Source organism: Microcebus murinus, chromosome X, assembly GCF_040939455.1.
Source record: "Microcebus murinus isolate Inina chromosome X, M.murinus_Inina_mat1.0, whole genome shotgun sequence".
NCBI classification, from domain to species: domain Eukaryota; kingdom Metazoa; phylum Chordata; class Mammalia; order Primates; family Cheirogaleidae; genus Microcebus; species Microcebus murinus.
The window spans coordinates 117676636-117694258 of NC_134136.1; the positions used below are offsets into that span (position 1 = coordinate 117676636).

The following is a 17623-nucleotide window of genomic DNA, read 5'->3' on the forward strand; positions in this document are numbered from 1 at the left end:
ACTAATGGACAAGGTGAGCATTGTAGGAGGAAAAGTGCACACCTCTAATCCTGGCTTGGGTGAGGCAAAGTTATAACATAACCAAAATGTTTGTACCCCCATAATATCCTGAAATTTTTAAAAAAAACATGAGGTATGATAATACAAAAAATAAACTAAAATTCTAGACTCTCTCTTGTGTAGAAAAAGAACAATGGAAAAATAAAAATAAAGCCTTTGAGAAACATAGTAATATGCAAAGTGTCCAAACCTATGAATGATAGGTATTCCTCAGGGAGTAAAAGAAAATGTAGAAAGTATGGAAAGCTTATTTGAGAAGATAATGGAGAAAAACTACCCTGGTCTTGCAAGAGATTTAAACATCCAGATACAAGAGGTTTGGTGAACATCAGGGAGATACATTGCAAGACAGACTTCACCAAGGCATATAGTCAGACTATCTAAAGTCAATGTAAGAAAAAAATTTAAGTAGTAAGAGAAAAACATAGAGTCACCTATAAAGGAAAGCCCATCAGACTAACAGCAGACTTCTCAGCAGAAACCTTACAAGCCAGGAGAGATTGAGGTCCTATTTTCAATATTCTCAAAGGAAAGAATTGTCAGCCACAAATTTTGTATCCTGTTAAACTAAGCATAAGTGAAGGAGAAATAAAGTATTTCCCAGATAACCAAACACTAAGGAAATTCATCATCATTAGATTAGCCCTGCAAGAAATGCTTAAGGGAATTCTAAAATATGGAAACAAGAGGTTAATATTATCATTATAAAAACACATGAAATCATAAGACTCACAGGTCTTATAGAACAATTATACAATTGAGAATACAAAGTAAATAGGTAACAAATTAACATGACAGGAACAGAACCTCGCATATCAATACTAACTTTGAACATAAATGGACTAAATGCCCAACTTGAAAGATATAGATTGGTGGTATAGATGAACAGAATCCAAACATATTGGCATTGGCCCAATTATTAAGCCCAGGGAGAGGTAGAATAAGTCCTCACTCAATGTCAATAGGCTCTTAAACTGCAACTTTAAGCAAATTGATGTATAATGAAACCAATCTTACCACAAGCTAACCAATATAAACAAGAGTTCCTATGGCATATGTCTGGCCTCAAAAACAAACTAGAGACCAAAAAAAACTTCTAATATTAAACACTGAAATTAAATTTGAGCTATATATACACTTAAATATGAATAAAGCCTAGTAAGAATTATTTACTCACTGATTCCAGTTCAGGGTTACAGGTAGCTGGAGGGCACAGGGCAGGAACCAGCCCTGGACAGGACACCATCCCATCACAAGGTACACTCACATACCGTGTTGATGCACCAATTCACCTAATGTGCACATCTTTGGGATGTGGGAAGAAACCAGAGTGCCTGAAGAAAACTCACAAAGACATGGGAAGAAGTATGCAAATTTCACACAGACAGTGGTTTTTTTTTCCCTACAACATTATAATGAAACAACACTGAAGGAAATGATGTTATTTGAGGACCTGCTGTATGTGGGGATGGAAGAGAACGTGACCCAGCCCAATGGCACATGTCCAAGTAGCTGACCTCCAGTCATTCTCAAATAAGTAAACTTGAGAATGACTAAAGGTCAGCTACCTTCACCTCTCCATACATATTTGCCATCTACCTCCAATGAACAGGAGATGCAACCGTGCAGCCAACTGTGTTTACGCTAGCACCCACAGAGGGGGATGTCACGCAGCTATACCCAAGGCCCAGGAAGCTTTTGCCCCTACTACTAGGAAGCACCTGGCCCAGTAGTAGACATTAACCAGCAAGACCCTACATTCTATTTCCCATCCTCATGCTCATCCTTTTGAGAAGTGTCGATGAGTAAACCTGTCTCCGAGTTGATGAGATGGTCTATAAAAGAGAATTAGCAGATTTGTGAACCAAGCCTTGGTTTAACAGGCCAGCAGCAACTGTAAGCCACTTATTGATGGATAGCCCCTGCTAAGGGTAGGGCAATGTCTCACAAGACCACTGCTGTCAAGCTACCCAGGAAGAAGCAGATTATTTTACTGAGCCTTGGCATTCGGGTTCTTCTAGCTATTAACCTCATCAGCATTACCATAAGATCCAGTCACTATTTTTCAGCTTTGCCACCAGACCTATCTATATGTCCTACAGTGCCCTGCCTCTTATATTCAGAAGTCTACGTGCTCCATCTCTACAAACATTTCAAACACAGAGACAAGGAAGTTGTCTCTACATTTTATGTAACTGTAGAACTAGCCTATGCTCAGGAGCTATAGCAAAATGAGACTCCCTTTTGTAAGCCAGACAGACTAGGTTGACACTAACTTGCAACAGGGGTTATTCCAGAGCTCGGCTAATAGAGTCCATCTCTGTCACATGACTGAGATCAGAGTGTTGCCTATGCTTTAATTGCTTCACATGTAAAGGCCACAGATTTTCAGTAAGCTATCCTTCTGGGATAACTCCAGCCTTTCCAGCCCTTAGAAAAGGCTTGTAGGGTGTTACTAAAGCTGGAGAAAACAACCTAGCTTAGGCAATGAATGAAATTCACCTACTCACAGCGAGGACAAAAATCCAAGGTTATGGATGGAGTTAGGCAGTTTACCTGAGCATTGTCTCCCTGAGATTCTGCTGCAAGAGGCTTCTGTTCATCTCTTCCTTCAGATACATGGAATACAGAGATCTATGGTAATTAAACCCACCATAATAGGTAACATTTGAAAAGCTCCTTGTAACACCTGAATTTGACTTAGAAACAGATGTGGGAACTTGAAGATCTTGCACTTTTCCAAGCTATGAACATCCCTGGATTTTGTATGAATTTTCCCATGGCTGTTGTGATACTACGTACCTGGTGGACATAGTCAAAGAAATGGTATTTTTCAGACTTAACACAGGTACCACATTTACTCCAGTTACCAATTCCTTCTTAGAACTTTACAACTCTGTGACCAAATCACCTTATTTCCAATCCTAGCCATATTTAGAGGATAAGTTTAAGGCTCTTCCAGTCTGTATCCATATATACTTCTCCATCACTCCCAGGCATCTAAAAGTACATTAAATGGGTTTGAAAAATAGCCTTGCAATTTTATTTTTCAAAATGGCATGCATGAACCTACTTTAGTGAACAATTGCTCACCCCTAAAAATTGCAGTTGGTATAGTTGGTGTGGAACTACACCAACTATAGCTTCTGTCCCTCAGACACCCACCATTGAATGCTCAAATGGACAATACGTGGGGAATATGACTATGCCCTAATATCATGGGACCTGCACATCCCCAGCTGCCAGTCACTTGGCCTTCTCACATCAACAGACTCTGTCATTCATGACTTCCTGGATTTTTAGACTAGTTACCATTATGAAAAAAGTAGATTATCCTCCATCTGATTTGGCAACTTGACTTTAACCAGCCACTTACCTTTAAGATTTCTTACATCTGAGTTTGAGACAGCATGAAGCACCAAAGCTTACTAGTTCAGGCCTCCCTTTGCTTCCAACAGCATTTGGATTTCCTGTGGAGCCACTCTGGCGCCACCCTCAGCTCCATATGTAACCAGCCTTTTCACATCCTCCTTGTTATTTTGCCAAACACGTCTCTTCTATTCCTTGGGGTCCCCAGTGGTTTTTAGGCCCCAAGGGCTATCACAACATGGACATAGCTGAGCTGAGCCCCTGTCCTAAGACAAAACTGCTCATATGTTAATGTCACCCCATGGGTACCTGAAAGAGTAGCCTTCTGTGAATGCCCAGTGAGATTCAAATGCCACTACATCCACATGGCACCTTCACATGGTAAGGAGTAGTGGTGCAGCTGGGTAAACTTTTATAAAGTAAAGCCTGACTCAGAGCACCAATGGTCTCTGGAAACCAAAATTTCTAGACAAAGTCTGCAAAGTTTCAGGATCCAACAGAACTTATGCACAAGATAACACAGCAAGTTAGAGGCAATGATCAGTGTCCTTGCAGGTCAAATCAAGCCCCTAATACCTTAAAGGATATGACTTCATTCAATGACTTTAGGCTAGTTGCTTAGGCATTTTAGAATAGTACATAGGCCTTTTAAGAGGTAGAAGTCACTTGTGGGGGGGGGAAGCAAAGTCTGAAACAGTCTTTTAGAAAGACAAAAGGTCAATAGGAAAAGTAGTCAGATCTGCAAACAAACTAGAAAACTTAAAATGAGAAGTAAGGCAGAACAGAGAGAGAAAACCAGTGGGATCGCCAGTAGTAAACTTTAGCTTTTAACAGTCACAGGCATGGGGAACAAGACTGTGTCCAAGGAAAGGCTGTAAGGCTATTGGATCAAAAATTTCAAAAGGCCAGGCTGTTTTATATAAGTCCTCTATGTCATGAGCCAAGCTGTCCCTCCAAAGATTAACTCCATTTGATTACTGAAGATCCTTATCAAGTTATAGCCAAGACTAAGCATTTGTTGAATTCCGTTTTCCAAGATAAAACTGTTTAGAAGCCAGCCTAAAGGTATTTGAATTTCTTCCTTATTCTTAGCTGGAAGACTGAGCCAGTTGTGTACAGGGGGATGGGCAACTTAAAAAACAATATCCAACAAACTCAGCTCTTTTCCCTTCTGAAATCTTACACTGGTGTTTTTTGAACAATTTTTCATGAGAAACTAACCAACCCACTGGCCACATATCTTAGTTCGATAGCCTAAAACCACCAGAGACAAAGCCAAAGTCAGATTTGTTGATCCATTACAATAAGGGAGAGTGGACAACAGAGGAATTATGGAATGACTCTCACCAAAGGACAATGTGGTTATTATAGGATTTGGGGGAAGGTGGAGTTTAGGGAAATGAGCTCAAAGCAAAGCAGTTCAGTGTTTAAAGGGGTCAACATCAGGACTAGACTGCAAAGTAGTCTCAAATTCCTGTGTCCTTAGGGATTACAAAGCTAAGATAGATGTGGGACATTGTATACTGAAACCCTTTTTCTGCATCTGAGTTGGAACCCCCAGGTTGCTTCTGTCAGTGACTCGGATGCTCTAGGCAACAATAAGGAATTTCATGTTCCTGATCTAATTTCAAACACTTAAGTTTCTGATAATCTGATTTTAGAGAACAAGTTTCTCAGTAAAAAAAACTACAGTAGTTACTCAAAGAAGGTGGTGTACATGACACTTCACAGTTGCAGTGACCTGGAGAGATATGTTCTTTCCTGATAACTTGCAGCTGGCTTATCTGCATCTGTTGTAACAACTTGATGAATGGAAAGGCAGATTTTTACCTTCTCAATGTAAGCTAATTTTTACTATATCACATCTAAGCAAGGCATTTCCACTGCCCACGATTTATCTGTCAAGTGTTTTAATAAAATGAAGTCTTTGTTCAACTCTTATTAGGTCTAAGAAGTTCTAATAGTACTACAAGCAGGAAAAACTAAGGTCATTAGTGATTTGCAAATGAGGAAACAGGATAAAAAGCTTTCTAGAGTCCTAAACATATTATAATAGAAAGGCAAACTCATGTGAATAAAAGTTAGATTAGGAAAAAGCTATGAAGGCAACTTATTGAGCAAGAGTCTAGAAAATGTAGGGTTAGTCAGAATAGAAAGAACCAGATTTTCTAGTTATTCTACAGTAGCAAGAACTTTTCAGTATAAACAGCTGTCGTTAAGAAAAGGTTAATTCCTTGCTAACAATGAGAAAGTCCTTTGTTATTGCTTCTTATGATTTAATTAAAGAAAGCAAACCCCATACTATTAATTTTGGCCAACTGATTTCAGAGCCAAAGACAAGTTACATTTGAAAATTACCAATATTTGAGTATGATTGCAATATGAGGCCATTTCTACTGTCTGAGATGAGCAAGCATGCAAAGACTCCACAGAACATGGAGGGCAGTACTGCTGTATCTTAGGCTGATTTTGAGTTAAGACCAAGAACTTGCTTGGCTATGAAAAATAAAGAAACAGTCTTGTTACCAAGCAATAGGCTTGCTACCTGACACACACAAGCCAGTACTATGGTATCAGCTCTTAAAAGCTTTATCGCTAGTCAACCAGCAAGGAAATAGGAGGCAATGCTGAAATCTATCTCCCGGATCTGGAGGTGGGTCAAGCTTTTACATCCTTTCTAACGAGTCCCTGGTGATACTGGTGCAGCCAGTCTGCCAGGCTTGTGGTATTAACAATTAGGAGGTGAAAGCCCTTTCTATTGCACAGTCATGGGCAATTTTGGCTCTTCATCACCTGTAACAACTTAAGCAATAGTTAATCAGTTTGAGCTCTTCCCATGATTAAAAGTCCCCCATTTTCTTGTGCATTCAATCTTGAAGAAAATGGGGCAATGATTGTCTAGCTGCTTCCTGCTTTCAAGGGGAAAAGGTCTGGTTTTGAAGAATGAGTTGTATTGGATCAGGGGGTATTGAAATATGAGATAGCTGTATGCCATCTGTACCTTGACCCCCCCCCAAAAAAATCCTAAAAGCAAAAAACCAACATACATAGAGCTCTAATTCCTAACTTAAGCAGACCCTCAAAAATAGATCTTATTCCCAGTAGCTTAAAGATCAGGTGGCATTAATAAAGCCTTGGTCCAGTAACTTGGCTAAGCTGTCTCCTTCAACTGCTGTTTGCTTCTGGCCTCCCAAGTCTGATCAGGCAGAGACTGGTTTTAGATACAGGAATGGCTTTATAATTCAGAGATCCGGGAGCCCTTTCTATCTTATTTTTTTCTTGAAAAGTAACTTGTGATCATTTCAGGGTTCACAAGCTTATTCCTAGGTGGAGAAATCAGTTGTAGGTTTACATAGCCATCTGGTATTAGAATGACTCAGCCCTCTTACTTCCTGTTGCCCACAATAAGCTTAACCTGTGTGGGGATTATAAAGGGGCAAGGAGAGTCTTGACTATTAACAGGTACTATCTTTACTCATGAATAGTGAACCTAGGGCTTAATTCCTTTGAACTCTACAGGTGGATGAGTCACCAGGAGAATTTCATAGGGTCTATTCCATTTGGGCTATATATGTATAGGAACATCTGTAAGAAACAGACAAGAAGCACACTCATGTATAGCAGACAAAGCCACACTCAGAGACCGCACACACCCCATAGTATCCAACTCACCTACAACGTGATTGTTTATCCAGCAATCCCATTGCTGGGCATCTACCCAAAAGATCCAATGACACTCTACAAAAAAGACACCTGCACTCGAATGTTTATAGCAGCACAATTCATAATTGCAAGGCTGTGGAAACAGCCCAAATGCCCATCAATCCAAGAATGGATTAATAAAATGTGGTATATGTATACCATGGAGTACTATTCAGCTCTAAGAAACAATGGTGATATAGCACATCTTATATTTTCCTGGTTAGAGCTGGAACCCATACTACTAAGTGAAGTATCCCAAGAATGGAAAAACAAGCACCAGATATATTCTCCAGCAAACTGGTATTAACTGAGTAGCACCTAAGTGGACTCATAGGTACTACAGTAATAGGATATTGGGCAGGTGGGAGGGGGGAGGGGGCGGGTATATACATACATAATGAGTGAGATGTGCACCATCTGGGGGATGGTCATGATGGAGACTCAGACTTTTGGGGGGAGGGGGGAAATGGGCATTTATTGAAACCTTAAAATCTGTACCCCCATAATATGCCGAAATAAAATAAATTAATTAAAAAAAAAGAGTACAATAGTTAGGATGGGTGCGGTGGCTCACGCCTGTAATCCTAGCACTCTTGGGAGGCCGAAGCGGGCGATTGTTCAAGGTCAGGAGTTCGAAACCAGCCTGAGCAAGAGTGAGACACCCCCCCCCAACCCTGTCTCTACTAAAAATAGAAAGAAATTAGCTGGACAACTAAAAATATATATAGGAAAAATTAGCCAGGCATGGTAGTGCCCAACTACTCGGGAGTCTGAGGCAGAAGGATTGCTTGAGCCCAGGAGTTGGAGGTTGCTGTGAGGTAGTCTGAGGCCACAGCACTCTAGCCCAGGCAACAGAGCGAGACTCTGTTCCCCCCCCCCCAAAAAAAAGAGTACAATAGTCTTAAGAGTCTCCCATATAGCATTTTATAGGGGTTCAATTGGAACCTGCTTCTAGGGCCCACTCTTCTTCTAAGCAGGATAACAGCCAAGACCTTATCTCAGGTTAAGTTGGTTTTTTGATTAAATCTCCCCTGAAGTCAGCAAGCCTCTCTCCTTCCATATGGCCTCATGTGCATATACTAATACTACCATGAAAGCATACTCACAATCAGAACAATTGATTATCTTTTTTTGTTCTGAGATGTAAAGCCTGTGTGAAAGCAAAACCTTCTGCCTTTTGAGCAGATATACCTGGTAGTACAGCCTCAGCTTCCAAAGTTTTCTGAAAGTTGGTGATTTACTACTGCATATCCAGCTTTCCAGAGACCTTTGTCCATGAAACTGCTCCCATCTGTAAACATCTCTAGGTCTGGGTTTTCCAAAGGCTTATCAGTGAAGTTAGACCTGCTAGAATAAACTTACACATTCTTCTGCAGTGTTTAGAAGCAGGGTGGCTGGGTTTAATGTGGATATTGCCTTTAATTTTATGTTTTAGTTGTTTAATAGAGTAGCTTCATCTCCCAGAAGTCAGTTAATATACTTTTTATTCAAGAAGAGATCGTACACAGTGCAAGGTATGCACTATGGTAGGTTGGCCCAAAGTGAATTTTTCAGTTTCTTTTAAGAGATTACACGTTGCAACTACTGCTCAAAGACAAACTAGCCAATCTCAGGTTATAAAAAGTCTATAGTTAGTTAGAGGAATGCTGGGTCCCATCATTCCTGGTCACTATCAGCAAGTTGTGACATCTGGTGGGCTGAGTTATGGGGATTTTCTTCCTCCACCCACCATGGACAGTTAGGACACTCCCATTTTCAATGGCCCTCTTGTTTACAATACATACACTGTTGTGGCCCTAAGGATGGACAGTACTTGTGGCCAAGTGGTGGAGCCTCAGGGCATCTTACCCATGACTGTTTCCCCCATTAAGCACCTTAACTGGGTTTTGATTGATCACAGCTGAAAGAGGCAGTAAGTAGTGCAGTTTGTTTTGTATGACACTGCTTAGTCTCTTCCTGGACTTGGTCACAGCTACTAGATATCCTAAAGCTAATCTTAACCAAGTCATTGACACCCCCAATCCCCTCTCTGCTCTCTGTAATTTTTTTATGTTGGGAGCACTCTGATGAAATTTACACCAACCAGTTTCATGCTTTCTGGGTATTCCAAGTCAATGTCAATATGCTGTCTACAGACTTCAAAAACCCCTTCAAGAAAGAGGTATTCTCCTTTGGTCCATGTTGTACTTCCTGGACCTTATTCAGGTTTTGGGACCCCCTTTTGCATTCCAGTTATTAAATACTCTTTGTAATGGTTTAACTTTGCCCAGTCTCCAGGATCATTGTGATCCCAGCCTAGCTCAGCCCTACTTATGGCCTGTACCACCAGAGCTCTGATTGGATTTTTTTTAAAGGAATACTTCACAAATTTGCATGTCATCCTTGCACAGGGGCCATGCTAATCTTCTCTGAATCATTCCAATTTCAGTATATGTGCTGCCAAAGCGAGCACATGATTGGATTTTTAACTTGTAATTCATGAAGCCTCTCGGCTTTTTAGTTTAATCAAGGGCAATCACAGCAACAAAAATAAATAAATGAAATAAATGGGGCTTGATTAAATTAAAAGGCTTCTGCACATTACAATGTTATCTCTCAATTTAGAATTTGAGATTTTGATTTTGGAACATTTGTCAGATATCAAAGGTTTAAAACACTTGCTATCACGGGTGACTGTAAAATAGTACAAATATAACCCAAAGAAAATTAAAACCATTTCATATTTGGAAATGCTTCCCACATGATTTTAATATACTAAATAAGCCTAATATATCTCTTAGGCTTCCAGAGGACCTAATATCCAAATAGTTAGTTTGAGGTCAAAAAGAGCAACCCTATTTTTCAATGAACTGACCATCCACAAATATACATTTTATAGTTTCCAGAGACATAGGCTTAAAGTTCATCCACCCAATTCATTCATTTTCATGAGACAGACAAATCTAGCCATCATCCCAAGCTAAATTTTCTATCAACCAATTTTATATTACTACATTCCAAGCAAGTATCATGAAAGTAAGAATCTTAAATACATTCGTATTTCTTGATAACTCAGAAAACACAGCCATTTTAAACCAACAATCTTACATGAGTCCTATTTGCCAAAAGATTACTAAATTGCATGAACTGGAAAAAACATTTGGGCTTATTTGCTTGATTTATGAATACTCATTTGTTTTCTCTATTTCTTGGCTCATAGCTAAATATTGCCCAATACCAGAAAATACAACCTAGAGACCAAATATTGTTACACAGATCAAAGACAAGCAGAAACCAGAACCAAACTTCAGTACCTCAGCAGTTATAGCTTTTTAGTATTGCCCTTATCCTCTGGGACTCTAACCCACAATCCTGGACTGAAAGGATAGGACTCTAACCCATAATCCTTATGATGAGATCAAAGTAAGTTTAAGGTGTAAGTACATATTAATGAGGTTACTCACCCAAGTATCTGACACAAACACACAAACAGATGCAGAAGCTATTCCTTTTCTCAAAAGTGAGATTAGCACTGAGGAACCTGAAGCATCACAATGGAGTAGCAAGGAGCTCACAGCCAAGCCTCTAGACAAACCAATCTATATGGCCACTCAGGGTCAGTGAAGAGGGACCTGTGCCCTGTCAAGGGCCTACAGTGCCTCAGGCAGACTTTGTCCCATCTGGGCTGCCAAAATTGTTACTGAGCAATGGACTCACTGCCAGATGCACATAGAAGCTAGTACTATGGTGCCAGCTTTTGAGAAAAGAAAAACCATTATTTCTAATCAACTAGTAAGGAGACCAGAGGCAACCCTCTCAGGGGTCCTCAAATTATGGCCCACGGGCCACACGCGGCCCGCTGAGGACATTTATCCGGCCGGCCAGGTGTTTTTGCCGCCTGTCCTGCTTAGTAGCCCACTTGTCCTAGGCCCAGAGTGCGCATGTGTGGAATGTGCACCGTGCTCTCCAACGGCCCTCCAACGGTCTGAGGGACAGTGAACTGGCCCCGTTTAAAAAGTTTGAGGACTCCTGCATCTGTATCCCTGATCTGGGGGCAGGTCAAGCTTTCTAATTACTCCCAGGTAATGCCAGTGCGGCCAGTCTGCCAAGCTGGTGGTGGTAACAATTAGGAGATTACAGCCCTTTCTATGGCGCATGCCCAGGAAATCTTGACTTTGGGTCACCTGTAACAACTTAAGCAATGGTTAATCAGTTTGAGCTGGTCCCATGATTACAGTCTCATCCCAACTCAATCACTTACTAACTTTGTGTACTTGGGAAACTACACATACAAAGGCTCGGTTATTTTAGTCATGGAGCACAGATCTCATGGAGATGCCTAAAGACAAAGTGAGATCAAAAGTGGAAACACTTTGTGAGTTGCAGAGCACCATACAATGTAAAGTATTAGTGCTGATGGGCCAAGATTCTGGTCCATTTGAGGCAACTTTTAATGCCAAGAAGAAAACCAGAGAACACCACTTTTAAGATTAGCCCTACTGTAACAGAGATAATCCAAGGGTGGATCCCTCAGATCTCCTCCTTAGCTCTCTAGGCATATAGTAGGAAATCACTTTCTGAAGTTGTTAGAGTGTTTTCTGAAAAATCCTCTTGATTAAACTCACAGCTCCAGCACTGAAAGTTAATTGTATTCTAAATAGAATTGACATAGGAGAGAATCAAAAGGAGAGGCAAACGAGAACATAAAGAGTGTCTCAAATCCTTGATCTATGGTTGTCTTATACAGTGATAGTCTCTAAAATACAAAGTACCTCAAAATAAAATTTTAATGTCTGATTTCTTATTTGGCCCAAGTAGCTGAGTTAATTAGGCAGAGCTTTCTAGTTTAGAACTAAATGGCAAACACCAGACTTAGACGTAGAAACTTAATGCCATTTAAGAATAAAATGGATTAGAGTAGGAGAAAGTCAGAAGTGCCTGTATTAAGTGTTCTCTCTGCTAAATTATTCTACTAGAACGGTTCTTCCAGTTATTTGCTAAAACTCCCACGCATTGACTGCACTTCAAAATTTACATGTTTCATCTTGACCAAAGACAAAATAAAATCAGCATTCTGCTCTATCTCATGGTTAACAAACCATGTTACCCAACTGTACTGCCTATTTCCAAAGACCAGGGAATGACAGGAGAAGAAAGCAGCAAACAGAAAAAAAATTAACTACAAGAAAAGCTACAGTTCCTAACCAAAAGACCAAAGCAATTAAGAAGGAAGGAGCACCTACCTTGACGACATTCAGAAAACTTAAATGATGTTTGGCTGCTCTCTTTGTATAGACTGACCTCCTGAACTGCTGGTTGAATACTGACACTTGAGACTTATTTTTGACCTTATCAAATATGTGTTCCCTTTTGGCTCAGATATATTCCTATTAGGAAATCATAGCCATCAAAAGCCTAATGTTGGGAATAAATTTGATGACATTCTAACAAAATCTATGGTTTAATAAATAGTATTATACCAATGTTGATTTCTTAGTTTTAATAAACGTACCATGGTATGTAAGATGTTAACATTAGGGGTAGTCAGGTAAAGGATATACAGAAATTCTCTGTATTATTCTCTTCTCTAATTCTTTTTTTTTTTTTGAGACAGAGTCTCACTCTGTTGGCCATGCTAGAGTGCCGTGGCATCAGCCTAGCTCACAGCAACCTCAAACTCCTGGGCTCAAGCAATCCTCCTGCCTCAGCCTCCTGAGTAGCTGGGACTACAGGCGTGTGCCACCATGCCCGGCTAATCTTTTCTATATATATTTTTAGTTGTCCAGCTAATTTCTTTCTATTTTTAGTAGAGACGGGGGTCTCATTCTTGCTCAGACTGGTCTTGAACTCCTGAGCTCGAACGATCCGCCCGCCTCGGCCTCCCATAGTGCTAGGATTATAGGTGTGAGCCACCGCACCCGGCTTCTAATTCTTAAATTATTTCAAAATAAAAAATTTGTTAACCAAAAATCCTACTGTATTGCCAGCACTGCACTACTCCACAAGGCAATGGCTGGCCTCTGACAAGTGGATATATTCTTGCTCTATCAGCTGTACACTTTCTACAGTTAATTCAGGAATATAAGGGAGCTTGCCAGGCATCAGGCAGCACTGACTTCTTTGATAAAGAGGAGGAATATTTCTAGAAACAGAGATCTGTCCATGATGGGAGAGAATGAGGGACTCCACAGAACTTGTCACTGCCTTCCTATCTCACCCCTTCACCAGTAGTAACTGGATTCTGGAGTCCATCTAGAGGGCCTCCCAAGGAATGTGACTGTAGGGGAAACTTTCACTACTGGACAGACTGTTGGCACTTTCTCTTGCAAATGCTCTCTTCGAGAATGCTTTTTTGCTACTCCATTGGCATGTGGGATAAATGTTGCCAGTTTAATTTGTAGGCAGGGAGTTCTCTATAGACACACATTGACAGTCTGCTTTGATAGGTGGAGTGTCTGCTTAGGCAAACCTAGTGGTGATTAGCAACATCCTAGACACCTCGTATTGAGGCACTCCTGCTGAGGATTCATAATAGTAATATAACCACAGGAGCCCTTTAAAAGACCTTGGTGGGTATTTTACTCAATATGAGTATTTTGTGCTAGATGACCTTTTAGCTAGTTACTTCCTTGTAGATGGTAGATTATTTACCCTCTCTTAGTTGTAGGGCCCCTGCCTCAAGTTTGGTATGTATTAAAGCTAACATTCTCTGCTCCTTTTCCTCAATATAATCTGCAGCTTTTCTTGATGTTTCAAGGAGCTTTAAAGCCTCTAGGTTAAGCTTTATTTATTTGCAAGCTCCATTACTAAGCTGCCCAGGTGACTCAGTGAAAGCTTTACACTGAAAAAGCAAACATCTCAAACCAACTCAATCAACTGCTTTTTCTCAGTCTATCAAAAACTTTATGTCATTCTTTGTCCACTATATTTAGGTGAAAGAAAGATAATATGAATATATGTTGAATGGGAGCTAAGAGGTGGGAAATGAGCAGGTTAATGTCTTGTATCATTTGCTATAAGATTCAAAGAGCTCTGGGACTATAACAAGGAAAGAGACAAGCTTCCTGCCTTCATGGAGCTTACCTCCTCTTAGAGGAGAAAGATAAAAATCAATTAAATATACACATTGATAAAATAGTTATAAGTTGTCATAGGTGCTATGCAGGAGACAAGAAGGGGCTGAGATAGGGAATACAGTGAAAGGAAGGGGGAACTCTACCTTGGAATGGGTTGTCAGGGGAGGCTTCTCTGGAAAGATAACATTTGAGCTGAGACCTAAAGAAGGAAAGAACCAGCCCCACAAAGATTGGAAGGGAAGCGCTTTACAGGTAGAAGAAGCAGTTTGGGTAGGGAAGCTGGGTATGTTGAAGCAAGTGAAGGCTGGAACACACTGAGCAAGAGGAAAGTGGTCCAAGATTGGATTGGAGAGATAAGCAGGGACCAAGTGATACAGGGCCTTGTAGGTCATGGAAAGGAATTTGTGTTTTGTCCCCAGTATAGAGAGAAGCCATGGAAAAACTTTAAGCCAGGGAGTTACATGACCTTTGTTAGCCTTTAAGATTACTTTTGCTGCTATTTGGAATGATGTGCAAAAGCAGAGCAGGAGTAGAATGGCAAAGCCAGTTTGAAGCTGTTGCAGTGCTGCCACATGAGGAAGATACCAATGGAGAGTAGTAAAAGTGGGCAGATTCAGGATGTATCTTGGAAAAAGAAAGCGCTAGATTCTCCCATGGATTAAATGTATGGGGTGAGGGAAGTGAAAAAGACTAAGATAACTCCCAATTATGAGTTGAATAACAGAGTCAATAGGGTTGTCATTAAAAAGTTAAGTTTTTAAAAATTGGATTTTTAAACAGATAACAATCTCAATTCTTAAAAATAAAGGTTTATACTTTTGGTTTTTAAAGTTTTGTGTATTTTAGAATCCGTTGTAGACTTTTTTTTTTCTTTGAGACACAAATGTGTAGGCCCCACCCCAATTCTGAACCCAGCTGGGAAGACACTGGGCCCAGGCATCTGTTCTTATAACAAGGCATGCAGGGTTCTGATGTCAAGTTTGGGAACCACTTTATTAAAGAGAAAAACATGAGATACACAGAGCAATTTTTCTAAAGAATAGATAATGAATCAGGTTTACCTACAAGTTCATCGAAACTACTATTTCTGGTTAACAGAAAAATAGTATTCAAATAACAATGATAAAGAACTCCTGAACATTCTAACAAAATGTGTTTCTAAAAGATATGTTGAATGACTGGGAAAGAAGCAAGGCAAGTAGCAGTTTCTAAAGGAAAAAATTATCTCTACTTCCATGGTTCTCTGTTTGAAATGACTTATTTTGCATCGGTAAGAACATCTCAGGTAGTATAATTATTAATATAGACACACAGAGTCATTTACGTAGTCGATAATAACAGGTATTTTTGCCAAAGTTTATAGAACTCTAAAGTGTTATTGATACTATTAAGAAAATAATAATGAATTCAGTATTCACTGAAAAGCACTATAGAAGACACCATGGAATGTTGAGTACATAAGGTCAGAAGCATGAGTGATGGTTTACAGTGATGAATAAAGGTGGAAAGGGATAGGGTGTCTACCACGTGACAAATTTCCAGCACACATTATTATTCTGAGTCCTTACAAGACCACTGTGAGACTGAAGTCATTATGTTCATTTTAGAGATGAGGACACTGAAGCTCAAGGACATTATGTACCAGACTGAATTCCGCTGTTAGTAAGCATTAGAACTAGAATATAAACCATATATGTCTGGTTTTAAAGCCTGTCTGTGCTGTTTTTGTGGGTACATTGGTAGAGAAAATCAAATCATACAATCATGCCCCCAAATTCTTGGCTAATCCTTAATGGAAATGTAGGACTGTAAAAGAATTGCTGAAAGCTGAAATATTTCTTCCTCCTAATATGTTGGATCAAGTCCACCAGGAATAAATATGACTTTGGCATGAGCACAAGACAAACAGGCATAGTAACAGGAAGTATATTTAATTATGTTGTATAATCACTCTGCTGCAGCTATGTGAATCACAGTTCTGGCTCTTAGGATTGAATCCTTGAGGTTTCCTGAAGATTGCCTTAAGCCTGATGTAAATTAAGTAAACATATTTTTTCCATGAGAAAGGAGGGGTAGGTTTGGATTTTGGTAAATTAAATACAACTTTAGGTTAAATATAAATTTGAGGAGCAATGATAAGGCATTAAATCCATACGAGGTTTTTGCCTCTGATGAGGCACTGATGCCCTTGGAGATATCATTCATCATACAAACACAGAAAGCACAAAGCACATTTTTCCAAGGTTTTTAACATCATGAATGTGGCATAGCCTTCCGAAAATTAAACAGTTTTAAGTGCAAGATTTCCTGTAATGCTTTCCTCAAAACCTAGAAATGTTGATTCTTTATTTTTTATAAATTATTGGTTTACTTGCGCTCTGTGGGCCACAAGATAAAATCAGACTTTCACGTGGAAGAACCCCTCACTCTTGCCTACCCATCATGGTGGATCATTGCATTCGTTGCCTATGACTAAATGACAACTTATCCCAAAACTTAATGACCTAAAACAACAAATATTTATCTAACAGTTTCTGTGGTTCAAATATTTGGGAATGACTTAATGGGTGGTTCTGATTCAGGGTCTGCCATGAGGTTATAATCAAGATGCTGGCTAGGGCTGTAGTCATCCAAAGGCTTGATCGGGGCTGGAGGGTCCTACTCCAAACTCACTCATGTGCCTTTTGGCCAGAGGTCTCCATTCTTCACTGGATGGGTCATGTCGCATAGGGCTGCTTGAGTGTCCTCCTATGACAGTTCTTTTCCCCCCAGAGGAAAGGATCCAAGACAAAGAGAAGCAAGGAGGAAGACACAATGCCAATATGAATTAGTCTTAGAAGTTACAAACTATCACTTCTGCCATACCCTATTCATGAGAAAAGAGTATCTAAGTCTAGCCCACACTCAAAGAGAAGGAAATTAAGCTCCACCTATTGAAAGGAGGAGCATCAAAGAATTTGTGACTTATTTTAAAACCACTGTAACCATTGAATTGAAAGACTAGTGCACTTCCCCATGAGAGAGAGAAAATTCCTTTTATTTATTTATTTTTTGGAGGGACAGAGTCTCACTCTGTTGCCCTGGCTAGAGTGCCATTGCATCAGCCTAGCTCACAGCAACCTCAAACTCCTGGGCTCAAGCAATCCTCCTGCCTCAGCCTCCTGAGTAGCTGGGACTACAGGCACGTGCCACCATGCCCGGCTAATTTTTTCTATGTATTTTTAGTTGTCCAATTAATTTCTTTCTATTTTTTGGTAAAGACAGGGTCTCGCTCTTGCTCAGGCTGGTTATGAACTCCTGACCTTGAGCAATCCACCTGCCCCAGCCTCCCAGAGTGCTAGAAAAATTCCTTTTAAATACTAGTGGTGCTTTCTTGTGATTGCCAGCTAAGAGTGATGAGTTGCTTAGCAAGAAAATAAGGCCGGGTGCTGTGGCTC

The 17623-nt window shown here is 40.1% G+C and overlaps 1 non-coding gene and 1 pseudogene across 1 annotated transcript; both read right to left on the bottom strand.

The window, feature by feature from the left end:
- Window positions 1-1821: 1821 nt before the first annotated feature.
- Window positions 1822-17623, bottom strand: part of LOC109730299 (protein S100-A13 pseudogene) — a 29579-nt pseudogene continuing 13777 nt past the window's right edge.
- Window positions 9481-9583, bottom strand: LOC142866039 (U6 spliceosomal RNA). Its single transcript, XR_012916111.1, has one exon. It is a non-coding gene; the product is annotated as a U6 spliceosomal RNA (small nuclear RNA).